This window comes from Neomonachus schauinslandi, chromosome 8 (assembly GCF_002201575.2).
Source record: "Neomonachus schauinslandi chromosome 8, ASM220157v2, whole genome shotgun sequence".
Lineage (NCBI taxonomy): Eukaryota > Metazoa > Chordata > Mammalia > Carnivora > Phocidae > Neomonachus > Neomonachus schauinslandi.
The window spans coordinates 90,991,225-91,003,570 of NC_058410.1; positions in this window are offsets into that span (position 1 = coordinate 90,991,225).

Genomic DNA, 12,346 nt, shown 5'->3' on the forward strand with positions numbered 1-12,346 from the left:
CAGCTTTTGGACACACCTTACAAAAGAAAACAGTTGGCCAGGCCCTATGGTAAGCTGTTTGAATCATTCATAAATCATGGTCTAGGGGGAGCCTAGAATATTTCCAACATTATATATGGCATGAACATTTCTTTTCCACTGAACTATAGTTACTTCAATATCAAAGGTTGTGCTAAAATTCAAGTGTGTGAAAATGATCACTCACTCAAAGAATATTTGGTTCACACCCCACAGAGGTCAAATATGTATGCTGTGCTAGATGGTTGGAGCCATATATTTAACCCTTGTTGGGGAGAGCTTACTTTTCATTTGTTTCTAGCCAGCTTTCAAAACTTTCCCCTTGAGAGAAGATAAAGTGGATGACAGTAGGAGGCTTCAAGTGTAAGGGAAAGGCCAGAAGCAGGGTGGAGAGAGTAGGAAGAACCTCATAGTATCAATACGTTTCTTATACTTATTTTGAGTAAAATAAAAACTAGTGAGATACCTCTAACCTGCCAAAACAAAGTGAATCTTTGCTCCTGGCTACAGCTTTCAAATGAAAATAAGACACTATGAGATTCCTTGCCTTAAACATCTTTTATAGCTGTACACTTTCCCCTGACTTTTCTTTATATTGTTCCATGGGGCTTGCTATTTTATACATCACTTTTATTTTCTTTAAGCCAGCAAAATCCCGGTTTGGATGCTTCGCCTTCCAGTGACCCAGCTGCCTTACCATTTTATCTAATAGTTGTAAAATTAGAAAACTCTGACAAATCCCTTATGGCCTTGCTGAGCCCAAGGAAAGAATTTTCAGTGGATCCTGGAAATGGGAACTCTGCAAAGAAATTTTGCCGTGGGTAACTTTTAAACCAAAGGCACACTCTTTGAATGGGGATCTTGAGACTGAAATCACTCTGTAACTTAATTGTATCAATTTTAATTTTGTATTTATATCTTGTTGTTTGTTTTTGTCAAGCCCTAGAGGCGACACTCATGTTGCCATCTCACTTTCTTTCCTAGTATATTTCCCAGAACAGAACTCCATAGGATTTATGACCCAATTTTTGCCTTTTGATTTAATCTGAAAGATATCCAACTCACATCAAGCACAGAGCTGGCAGTTAGGAACGATAAAGCTGTCTCTCTCCTAACCCAAAGTTGCTAAAAGGTTCAGATCAAGTTGCCTCACTTCCTGTGCTACATCTGTCTTCCTGTATACAAATAAATTTGATTTCTGCTGCTGTGTTTGTGCTTGTTGTTTAGAGATATTTAACTACCATGATAAAATTATTTAAAAATATATCTACTAAGAGAAAGCAGTTCAAGGAATTTGTTCCCTGATGAAAGTTGGATCTGGTATGGAAAAGTTAATATTAGTAATAATAAATAATAATAATAGACAACACAGTAATTCTTTTTTTATTTTAATAACCAAACTTTATTTTTAGATCAGTTTTTGGTTTGCAGAAAAATTGAGCAGAAAGTACAGACAGTTCTCATATACCATACCCCCATTCCCTTATTATTAATATCATGCATTGGTGTGGTACATTTGTTACAATTGATGGACCAATATTGATACATAATTACTAATTAAAGTCCATAGTTTACATTAGGACTGCTCTTCCTGATATACAATTCTACAGGTCTTCATAAAAGCCTAATATCATGCATCCTCTAACATAGTAATTCTAACATGATATTTATAATAGTATGAGACCTTGTTTTCTCTATTTCTAAAAACTGCTTTGTAAACATATCTGTTATCTGCCCCATAATTAATTTTTAATAAAATGTTCTGCAGTATATTTTATATCATAAATGGAAAGCTTTTAAATGGATAATTTTTAATTTAAATTTTAGTTAACATACAGTGCAATATTGGTTTCTGGCATAGAATTCAGTGCTTCATCACTTACATATAACACCCTGTGCTCATCACAATAAGTGCCTTCTTTAATAGCCCTTGCCCCACTCACCTCCCTCCATCAACCCTCAGTTTGTTCTCTATCATTAAGAGCCTCTTACATAGTTTGTTTCCCTCTCTCCATTTTACCCCCTTCCCATATGTTCTTCTGTTTCTTTCTTTTTTTTTTTTTAAGATTTTATTTATTTATTTGACAGAGAGAGAGATAGAGAGAAGAGGATCACAAGCAGGGGGAGTGGGAGAAGCAGGCTTCCCGCCAAGCAGGGAGCCTGATGTGGGGCTGAATCCCAGGACCCTGTGATCATTACCTGAGCCAAAGGCAGACGCTTAATGACTGAGCCACCCAGGCGCCCCTCATCTATTTCTTTCTTAAATTCCACATATGAGTGATATCATATGTTATTTGTCTTTCTCTGACTGACTTATTTCACTTAGCATAATACACTCTAGCTCCATCCATGTCATCGCAAATGGCAAGGTTTCATTCTTTTTGATGGTTGAATAATATTCCATTGTATTTGTATACATCCCATCTTCTTTATCCATTCATCAGTTGATGGACATTTGGGTTCTCTTCATAGTTTGGCCATTGTTGATAATGCTGCTATAAACATCGTGTTGCAGTACCTCTTTGAATCTGTATTTTTGTATTCTTTGGTAAATAACTAGTAGTGTAATTGCTGGATCATAGGATAGTTCTATTTTTAACTTTTTGCAGAACCTCCATGCTGTTTTCCAGAGTGATTGCACCAGTTTGCACTCCCACCAATAGTGCAAGAGGGTTCCCCTTTCTCTGCATCCCCATCAACACCTGTTGTTTCTTGTGTTGTTAATTTTAGCCATTTTGACAGGTGTGAGATGATATCTCATTGTGGTTTTGATTTGTATTTCCCTGATGATGAGTGATGTTGAGCATTTTTCATGTGCCTGTTAGCCAACTGTGTCTTCTTTGGAAAAGTGTCTATTCATATCTTCTGCCCATTTCTTAACTGAGCTGTTTTTTGGGTGTTGAGTTTCATAAGTTCTTTGTAGATTTTGGATACTAACCCTTTACCAGATAAGTTATTTACAGATATCTTCTCCCATTCCATAGGCTAGGCTGCCTTTTAGTTTTGTTGATTGTATTCTTCACTGTGCAGAAGCTTTTTATTTTGATGAAGTCCCAGTACTTCATTTTTGCTTTTGTTTCCCTTGCCTCCAGCAATGTGTCTAGTAAGAAGTTGCTATGGCCAGTGTCAAAGTGGTTGTTACCTGTGTTCTCTAGGATTTTGATGGTTTCCTGTGTCACATTTAGGTCTTTAATCCATTTTGAGTCTATTTTTGTGTATGGTGTAAGAAAGTGGTCCAGTATCATACTTCTTTATGTTGCTGTCCAGTTTTCCCAGCACCATTTGTTGGAGAGACTGTCTTTTTTCCATTGGACATTCTTTCCTGCTTTGTCAAATATTAGTTGACCATATAGTTGTGGGTCCATTTCTGGGTTCTCTATTCTGTTCCATTGACGTATATGTCTGTTTTTATGCAGTACCATGCTGTCTTGATGACTACAGCTTTGTAATATAGCCTAAAGTCTGGAATCATGATGCCTCCAGTTTTGTTTACCTTCTTCAGGTTTGCCTTGACTATTCAGGGTCTATTGTGGTTCCATACAAATTTTAGGATTGTTTGTTCTATCTCTGTGAAAAATGCTGGTGGTAGTTTGATAAGGATTGCATTAAATGTGTAGATTGTTTTGGGTAATATAGACATTTTAACAATATTTCTTCTTCCAATCCATGAGAATGAAATACTTTTCCATTTCTTTGTGTCCTCTCTTCAATTTGTTTCATAAGTGTTCTGTAGTTTTCAGAGTACAGATCTTTTACCCCTTTAGTTAGATTTATTCCTAGGTATCTTATTGTTTTTGATGCAGTTGCAAATGGGATCAATTCCTGGATTTCTTTGTCTGCTGATTCGTTATTAGTGTATAGATATGCACAGATTTCTGCACATTGATTTTATATCCTGCAACTTTGTTGAATTCATGTATTAGTTCTAGCAATTTTTTGGTGGAGTCTTTTGCATTTTCTACATGAAGTATCATGTCATCTGCAAATAGTGAAAATTTGACTTCTTCCTTGCTGATTTGGATGCCTTTATTTCTTTTTTGTTGTCTGATTGCTGAGGCTAAGGTTTCCAGTGCTATCTGGAATGGTGAGGAGTGGACATCCCTGTTTTTTTCCTGACCATAGCAGGAAGGTTCTCAGTTTTTCCCCATTAAGGATAATATTAGCTGTGGGTCTTTCATATAAGGCCTATATGTTCCACATATCCCTACTTTGTTGAGGGGTGTTATCAAGAACAGATGTTGTATTTTGTCAAATGCTTTTTCTGCATCTACTGACAGGATCATTTGGTTCTCATCCTTTCTTTTATTAATGTGGTATATCATGTTGTTTGATTTCTGAATATTGAACCAACCTTGCAGCCCAGGAATAAATCCCACTTGATCATGGTGACTAATTCTTTTAATGTACTGTTGAATTGATTTGCTAGTATTTTATTGAGAAATGTTGCATCCATGTTCATCAGGGATATTGGTCTGTAATTCTCCTTTTTATTGCAGTCTGTAACTGGTTTTGGAATCAAGGTAATGCTAGCCTCCTAGAATTTGTTTGGAAGTTTCCTTCCATTTCTATTTTTTGGAACAGTTTGAGAAGAATAAGTATTAACTCTTCTTTAAATGTCTGGTAGAATTCCCCTAAATTCTGGCCCAGGATTTTTTTTGTTGGGAGATTTTTTTTTTTAAGATTTTATTTATTTGACAGAGAGAGATACAGCGAGAGAGGGAACATAAGCAGCGGGAGTGGGAGAGGGAGAAGCAGGCTTCCCGCAGAGCGGGGAGCCCAATGCGGGGCTCAATCCCAGGACCCTGGGACCATGACCCGAGCTGAAGGCAGGCGCTTAACGACTGAGCCACCCAGGCGCCCCTGTTGGGAGATTTTTTGTTGCTGATTCAATTTCTTTGCTGGTTATGGGTCTGTTCAAATTTTCTGTTTCTTCCTGTTTCAGTTTTGGTAGTTTGTAAGTTTCAAGGAATTTGTCCATTTCTTCCAGATTGCCCAGTTCTTTGGTATATAATTTTAATAGTATTCTCTCATAATTGTTTGTATCTCTGTGTGGTGTTGGTTGTGATCTCTCCTCTTTCATTTTGATTTTTATCTATTTGGGTCCTTTCTCTTTTCTTTTTGGTTAAGTCTGGCTAGGGGGTTATCAATTTTATTAATTCTTTGAAATAACCAGCTCTTGGTTTCATTGTTTTTTTGGTTTCTATATCATTTATTTCTGCTCTAGTCTTTATTATTTCCCTTCTTTTGCTGGGTTTAGTCTTTATTTGCTGTTCCTTTTCTAGTTCCTTTTGGTGTGTGGTTAGGTTTTTCTTGCTTCTTGAGGAAGGCCTGTATTGCAATATGCTTCCCTCTTAGGACTGCCTTTGCCACATCCCAAAAGTTTTAGACTGTCATGTTTTCATTTTCATTTGCTTCCATGTACTTTTTTATTTCTTCTTTTAATTTCTGGTTAACCCATTCATTCTTTAGTAGGATCTTCCTTAACCTCCATATATTTGTGGTCCTTTCAAATTTTTTCTTGTGGTTGACTTCAAGTTTCATAGCATTGTGGTTTGAAAACATGCATGGTATGATTTAAGTCTTTTTGTACTTGTTGAGGGCTGATTTGTGACCCAGTATGTGATCTATTCTGGGTAATGATCTGTGTGCACTCAGAAAGAATGTGTATTCTCTGCTTTAGGATGAAATGTTCTGAATATATGTTAAATCCATCTGGTCTGGTGTGTCATTCAAAGCCCTTGTTTCCTTGTTGATCTTCTGCTTAGATGATCTGTCCATTGCTGTGGGGTGTTAAAGTCCCTTACTATTGTTGTATTATTATCCATGCGTTTATGTTTATTATTAATTGATTTATCTATTTGGATGTTCCTAAGTTGGGGGCATAAATATTTACAATTGTTAGATCTTCTTGATGGATAGACCCCTTAATTATGATATAATGCCCTTCTTCATCTCTTGTTAAAAATCTTTGTTTTAAAATCTAGTTTGTCTGATATAAGTAGAGCTACGCTATCTTTCTTTTGACATCCATTAGCAAATCCCCTCACTTTCAGTCAGAAGGTGTCTTCAGGTCTAAACTGAGTCTCTTATAATAAGCAACATATAGTTTGATCTTGTTTTTTTTTATCCATTCTGATACGCTATATCTTTTGATTGGAACAGTTAGTCCATTTACATTCAGAGTGATTATTAAAAGATATGAATTTAGTGTCATTGTGTTACCTGTAGTGTTGGTGTTTCCAGTGAGGTTCTCTGATCCTTTCTAGCTTTTGTTGCTTTTGGTCCTTTTTCCGCACTCAGAGTCCACCTTAATATTTCTTGCAGGGCTGATTTAGTGGTCACAAACTCCTTTAGTTTGTGTTTGTCTGGGAAACTCTTTATCTCACCTTCTATTCTGAATGACAGCCTTCCTGGATAAAGTATCCTTGGCTGCCTATTTTTCCCGTTCAGCATGTTGAATATATCCTGCCATTCTCTTCTGGGCTGCCAAGTTTCCGTGGACAGCTGTGCTGTGAACCTGATCTATCTTCACTTGTAGGTTAAGGACTTTTTTCCCTTGCTGCTTTCAGGATTCTTTCCTTGTCTGTGTATTTTGTGAATTTGACTATGAAATGCCTTGGCAGTGGTTGGGTTTTGTTAAATTTAATTGGAATTTTCTGTGTTTTTTGGATTTTGATTTCTGTATGCTTCCCCAGATTAGGGAAGTTTTCAGCTATAATTTGCTTAGGTAAACCTTCTGCCCCTTCTTTCTTTTTCTTCCATCTTCTGTGACTCCTATGATATGAATGTTATTCTGTTTTACTAAGTCACTGTTGAGTTCCCTGAGTCTATCTTCTTGATCTTTTACTATTGTTTCTCTCTTCTTTTCAGCTTCATTATTTTCCATAATTTTTTCTTCTGTATCACTGATTCATTTCTCTGCTTTGTCCATCCTCATTTTTATGGCTTCCATTCGGGTTTGCATCTCAGTTATAGTATTTTTAATTTTGGCCTGACTTTATTTTAGTTCTTTTATCTTTGCCATAAGAGAGTCTCTGGTGTCAGGGTATCTCGATGGCTCAGTCGTTTAAACATCTGCCTTCAGCTCAGGTCATGATTCCAGGATCCTGGGATTGAGCCCCACATTGCTCCCTGCTCAGCAGGGAGTCTGCTTCTCCCTTTCCCTCTGCCCCTACCCCCGCTTATGTGCTCTCTCATTTATAGCTAAACTTGGGGTTACTCTCACTCTCTCTTTCTCACTCTCTCTCTCTTTCTCAAATAAATAAATAAATAAAATCTTAAAAAAGAGAGATTCTCTAGTGTCTTACACTTTTTTCAAGCCCAGCTGGTATCCTTATAATTGTTTTAAATTCTAGTTGAGACAGCTTCCTTATATCCGTATTAATTAAATTTCTGGCCATCATTTCTTCCTGTTCTTTTTTTGGGAGGTGAATTCCTCCATCTTCCCAAAGTCATTTTTCTGGTTTGTAGACATGCAGCTTTGTTCTCTAAGTTTTCCAATCGATTTCTTCGGTGTTCAGAATGATTCGATATTTATCTAGCTGTGTTTCAGGGAAGAGGCAATCTTTGGGTCACCCTACTCTTCTGCCACCTTACCTCTGGTCAAGCCTTAAATGGATATTTTTGAAAATCCCTAAATTAGAACTATATTTGCATAGTCTATGAAGAATTAGTCTTTAAAATATCCAAAATATTCTTCTAATTTACTTGTTAGTTTATATAGTGACTACAAAGGACCAGACAAGTTCCTGAATTCTTTAAATATTCATTCTTCTAACATAGCTGTGAGTTACGTGCTATTATTATTATTATTATTATTATTTTATTTAGAAAAAAAGAAAACCAAGACACAGAAGAGGTTAAGTATCTTATCCAAGGTCACACAAACAGTATAACTGGAGACATTGAGATGAAAACTCAGGCAGTTTGGCTCTAGGCTCCACAATCTTAGCCACTCTCCAATGCTCTTCCTTAGTGCCATAAAAATGCTTATTCATATTAGAAGTACTTATTCATACATTCACACTCAGAAAGTCCTTGTCGGTACTCAGAAATTTAGAATTATGTAACTAAGGCATTAGTTCACTAATTTATATCCATAAGCAGTTTTTTGGGTTTTTTTTTAAGTAGCATTTTTCTGGGGGGAAAATGCTTATGTAATGAAAATGGACCCTGTATATTTAATAGTAATTTAATACTTAAAATATGTTTTCTAATCTCAGATTATTGGCAACATTTCTATTATTTGTTTTATTAATTTTTTTACTATTGAATTCTGTTTCTTTAAGTAAATTCATTTGAAATGCTTCCTCAGGCAGGGTAAAAATTATGTTTACAGCACTTGGAAACAGCTAATATATTTACTAAATGACTATTAAAGGGTGATTACCCCCAAAAAAGGGCAAATAGCACATTATCATTACTAAATGTAATGCCCATGAGAATGAAGCCAGGCAGATGGACATCAAACATATTTCAAATTAAGAAATGAAAGAATTGGTTACTGACTAACCCTGGCTGCCAAAAAAAAAAAAAACAGGCATTAACTGAGCCCTGTCCACAGATGAGCTTTGTGGTAATAGGTACTTAGATATTAGCCTTTGATTAGTCCACAATGCAGAAAAGTAGAGGGAGGTACAAAGATGGCAATACAGACAAGAAAAATAGTGATGCACCTAATAGAAATTGGGACTTTAGGAGGGGTAATTTATTGAAATTGGTTTTAGATGAGTTAAATTGGAACTGGGTCATAAAATTATGAAATTGCAGAAAATATTAAGTGATAGGGTCTATAACTCAAGCAAGGCATCAGGATTAGAGATACAAACTTGAAAGTCTTCTGTACAGACTTGAGAATTGAAACTAAAAAAGTGGATTAACTATATTAAGAAAATTTGATTACTGTACCGTTAGGCCTAAAGAGGATGCTAAACATAATGGTTCTGAGCCCTGTCTTTTAAATGAGATAGCTGGTAGCCCTGCCACAGTTTAGCGGTGTAAATTTAGGCAAGTCACTAAACCTTTCTAAATCCTAAATTCCTAATCCATAAAATGGAAATAATATGTATATCACTGTGGTGGACAGAATTTTAAGATGATTCCCAAGATTTCTGCCCCTGGTGTCCCTGCCCTGTATGATTCCCTTCGCTTGAGTGTGAATGGAACCTGTAAATATAAGATAGTCATTTCTTGATAAGGTTATGTTATAAGGCAAAAAGTGATGGCCTTGTCCCCCCACGATTATGTTAATTGACTAAAGGGAGAAGCTGGAGAGATGTACCCCCAGGTCTGGCAGGAAGCAAACATCTGTGTTGTGATCTGCTTATCACACGGGGGCCACATGGCAAAGAATTGCAGGTGGCCTCTAGGAACTGAGAGCAGTCCCTCAGGGATAGCCAGTAAGAAAAAAAGGATGTCACAGCTACTTCCTAAAAGGAATGAATTTGCCAATAACCAGGGAACTTGGAAGAGGACCCTGAACCTCAGATAAACTGACAGCCCCTACCCATACCTTGATTTCATTCCAAAGAAACCCTGAGGAGAGGACCCAGGTAAAGGAAATTATGAAAGAATACATTTGTCTTGTTTGGAATTACTAGATCTGTGGTAGTTTATTGTGCAACAATGGAAAATAAATATGCTCATAAACTTAGATGACTGAATATAATAAAAATTACAAAATGCCTATTACAGTACCTTCCACACAATAGTGTGCAATAATTGCTGCCTTGGTAGCACTGTTATGTATCCTCCTGAATCCTCTTTCTATTTCTAGGTTGAAAATAAATACCAATTTCCATACAAAGGCTTAAAGAAACTCATCAGGAACTAATGTGTTAGTGACAATGATGAAGCATTTCTAAAGAATTTTGATCTGTGTTACCTTTTACTTTGCTATGACCTTTTATCTGATCTCCTTATAACTTAGAGGAAGATCTCAAAAAGTAGTTTGAATAAACCATTACTAGTAAGAGTTTGTTGTTCTTTTGGTTCTTATTTGCTTTGTTGTCTAGGAAGATAAGAGTTTTAAAAAATGACTGAACACATTGATAATGATAAATTTGCTCAGGCCCAAATATGATGTTGAAGCATTAATGAGATTTTTATTTTGTTAAATGTTTTGTGGAAACTGAATTCAAAGTAAATTTAGGTATTAAAAAGTTCATTATAGAAAAAAAAAAGTCAATTTTGTAATGGTCTAGAAAGAAAAGCTGTGAAACTACCCTGGAAAATAAGAAAATAGTCTGAGATGGTTGAATGCAAGACTGTAGAGTCGGTTAGCCCATGTATTTCCACCCACCTCTGCTGCTTTGCTGATGCTGTGCCCTCTATTTCACATTTCTTCTATACATGGGAATTTAGTCTGAATTATTAAGGAAACCCAATTCCACAACATAAAAATAAATTCTATAAATCATATTAAAAATAAAATTCAATGACTAGAATGTACACATGGTATGATGATTATTTAAAACATCTTATATCTTAATCAGGATAATTCTGTCACTACTGTTAAGCATTCGTTTTTTCTGTTTTTTTGTTTTTAAAGATTTTATTTATTTATTTGACAGAGAGAGACATAGCGAGAGCAGGAACACAAGCCGGGGGAGTGGGAGAGGGAGAAGCAGACTCCCCGCCGATCAGGGAGCCCGATGCGGGGCTCGATCCCAGGACCCTGGGATCATGACCTGAGCCGAAGGCAGACGCTTAACGACTGAGCCACCCAGGCGCCCAAGCATTTGTTAAACAAGTGATTTCTATCCCATTGCCTATTTTTTTATTATCTAAGACCCTTTTTATGATAAATCTACAAACTTTTCATGTTTGTAAGAACTATTTTATGGGGGAAAAGTTAGTGTTTTAAATATTGGGATAGTATTTAAATTTATTTAAATTTAGAAATGCATTGTGGAGAATGAAACTAATAAAAATAATAAAAAACATTAGAAATAAATTTTTTAGAAAAAAAGTTATAATAGCAGAAGTTTAAAAAATGGGCAGGGAAAGCTTCAATAATCATAACTCTTCTGGTAAAGTGTAGAATTTTACACATTATATCAATATTTTTCCAAATCTAGCTTACAGTATCTTATAGAGAAATTTTTGAAGTATTTACACCTTCTCTCCTCACAGCCTTAAGGGTTTTAGTCAAGTAGCAACAGGAGTCGGAAAACGTTTTATGCAGAGGGCCAGGAAGTAAATATTTTAGGCTTTGCAGCCATACAGGCCCTGTCACAACTATTCAGCTTTGCCACTGTAGCATGAAAACAGACACTGACAATATATAAGTGAATGGGCCTGGCTCCAATAAAATTTTACTTACAAAAACAGGAAGCATTCCGATTTGACCAGCTTGCCAACTCTTGATGTAGATTAATGTTAGCAATTTTATAGCCATTTTTATATAAGACTATAAGAAACTATCTTCACAGTTAGTAGTTGATTACAAAAGAATATAGTCATTATAACATTTTATAATACAAATAACAATACCAAAATTCTATCTTTTGTATCTATAGATGCTTACTATGGTGAAATTTATCATTGAAACTAACTTTATCCAAAGAGAACAGATTTCATGTGTAGGATTTTTTTTCTCCATTCTTTCTTATTCTAGGAACTCAAAAATTTTATCTCGCATTTACTGAGTGAATACTACAAAATAGGGCTCATTCTTTATCCTACAAATATCATATGGTTATTTACTTCTCACAGCCTAATGAAGCAGGTAGTACATTGCCCATTTTACATGTGAGTGAACTGAAGCTAAAGAGACTACATAATCCTGACTACAACAACTATTAAGTGACGACAGATGTGAAATTCAAACCCCAACATGGCTTTCAAAGCCTATGCTATAGTTCTACAGTGATTAAATGAGTCTAAATTCTAATTTATTCCCAATGAAAAAAAGAAAGAGATTTACTCTTATAAAAGTTTATAGTTTAGTATAATGCTGTGTATAATAAAACTTACAGATTGGAAAATATTTCCAAATATATTTTGTATATTATATTACAGTTTGGATGTTGGTTCTGAGCGACTACTTATTTTTTTATCAGCCACTATGTACAAAGACAGTTTCCAGTTTCCAGTCAATGTGGCCTCAAGGAATAGACAGAATCAAAATTTGCTTTATAATTACAGAACTCAAAATACAGCTTAATTTTCATTTGCATTGTGATGATGCCAATGCAGTATTTATATCCTGACTCTAGTCTTGGACGGATGATGTGAATGTAACACTCTCCCTGGGACCTCATTCATAGTAATGGTTGTAACCAAAAGAGTTGTTAAAAAGTGAAGAATCAATTTGCCTGAAAACATA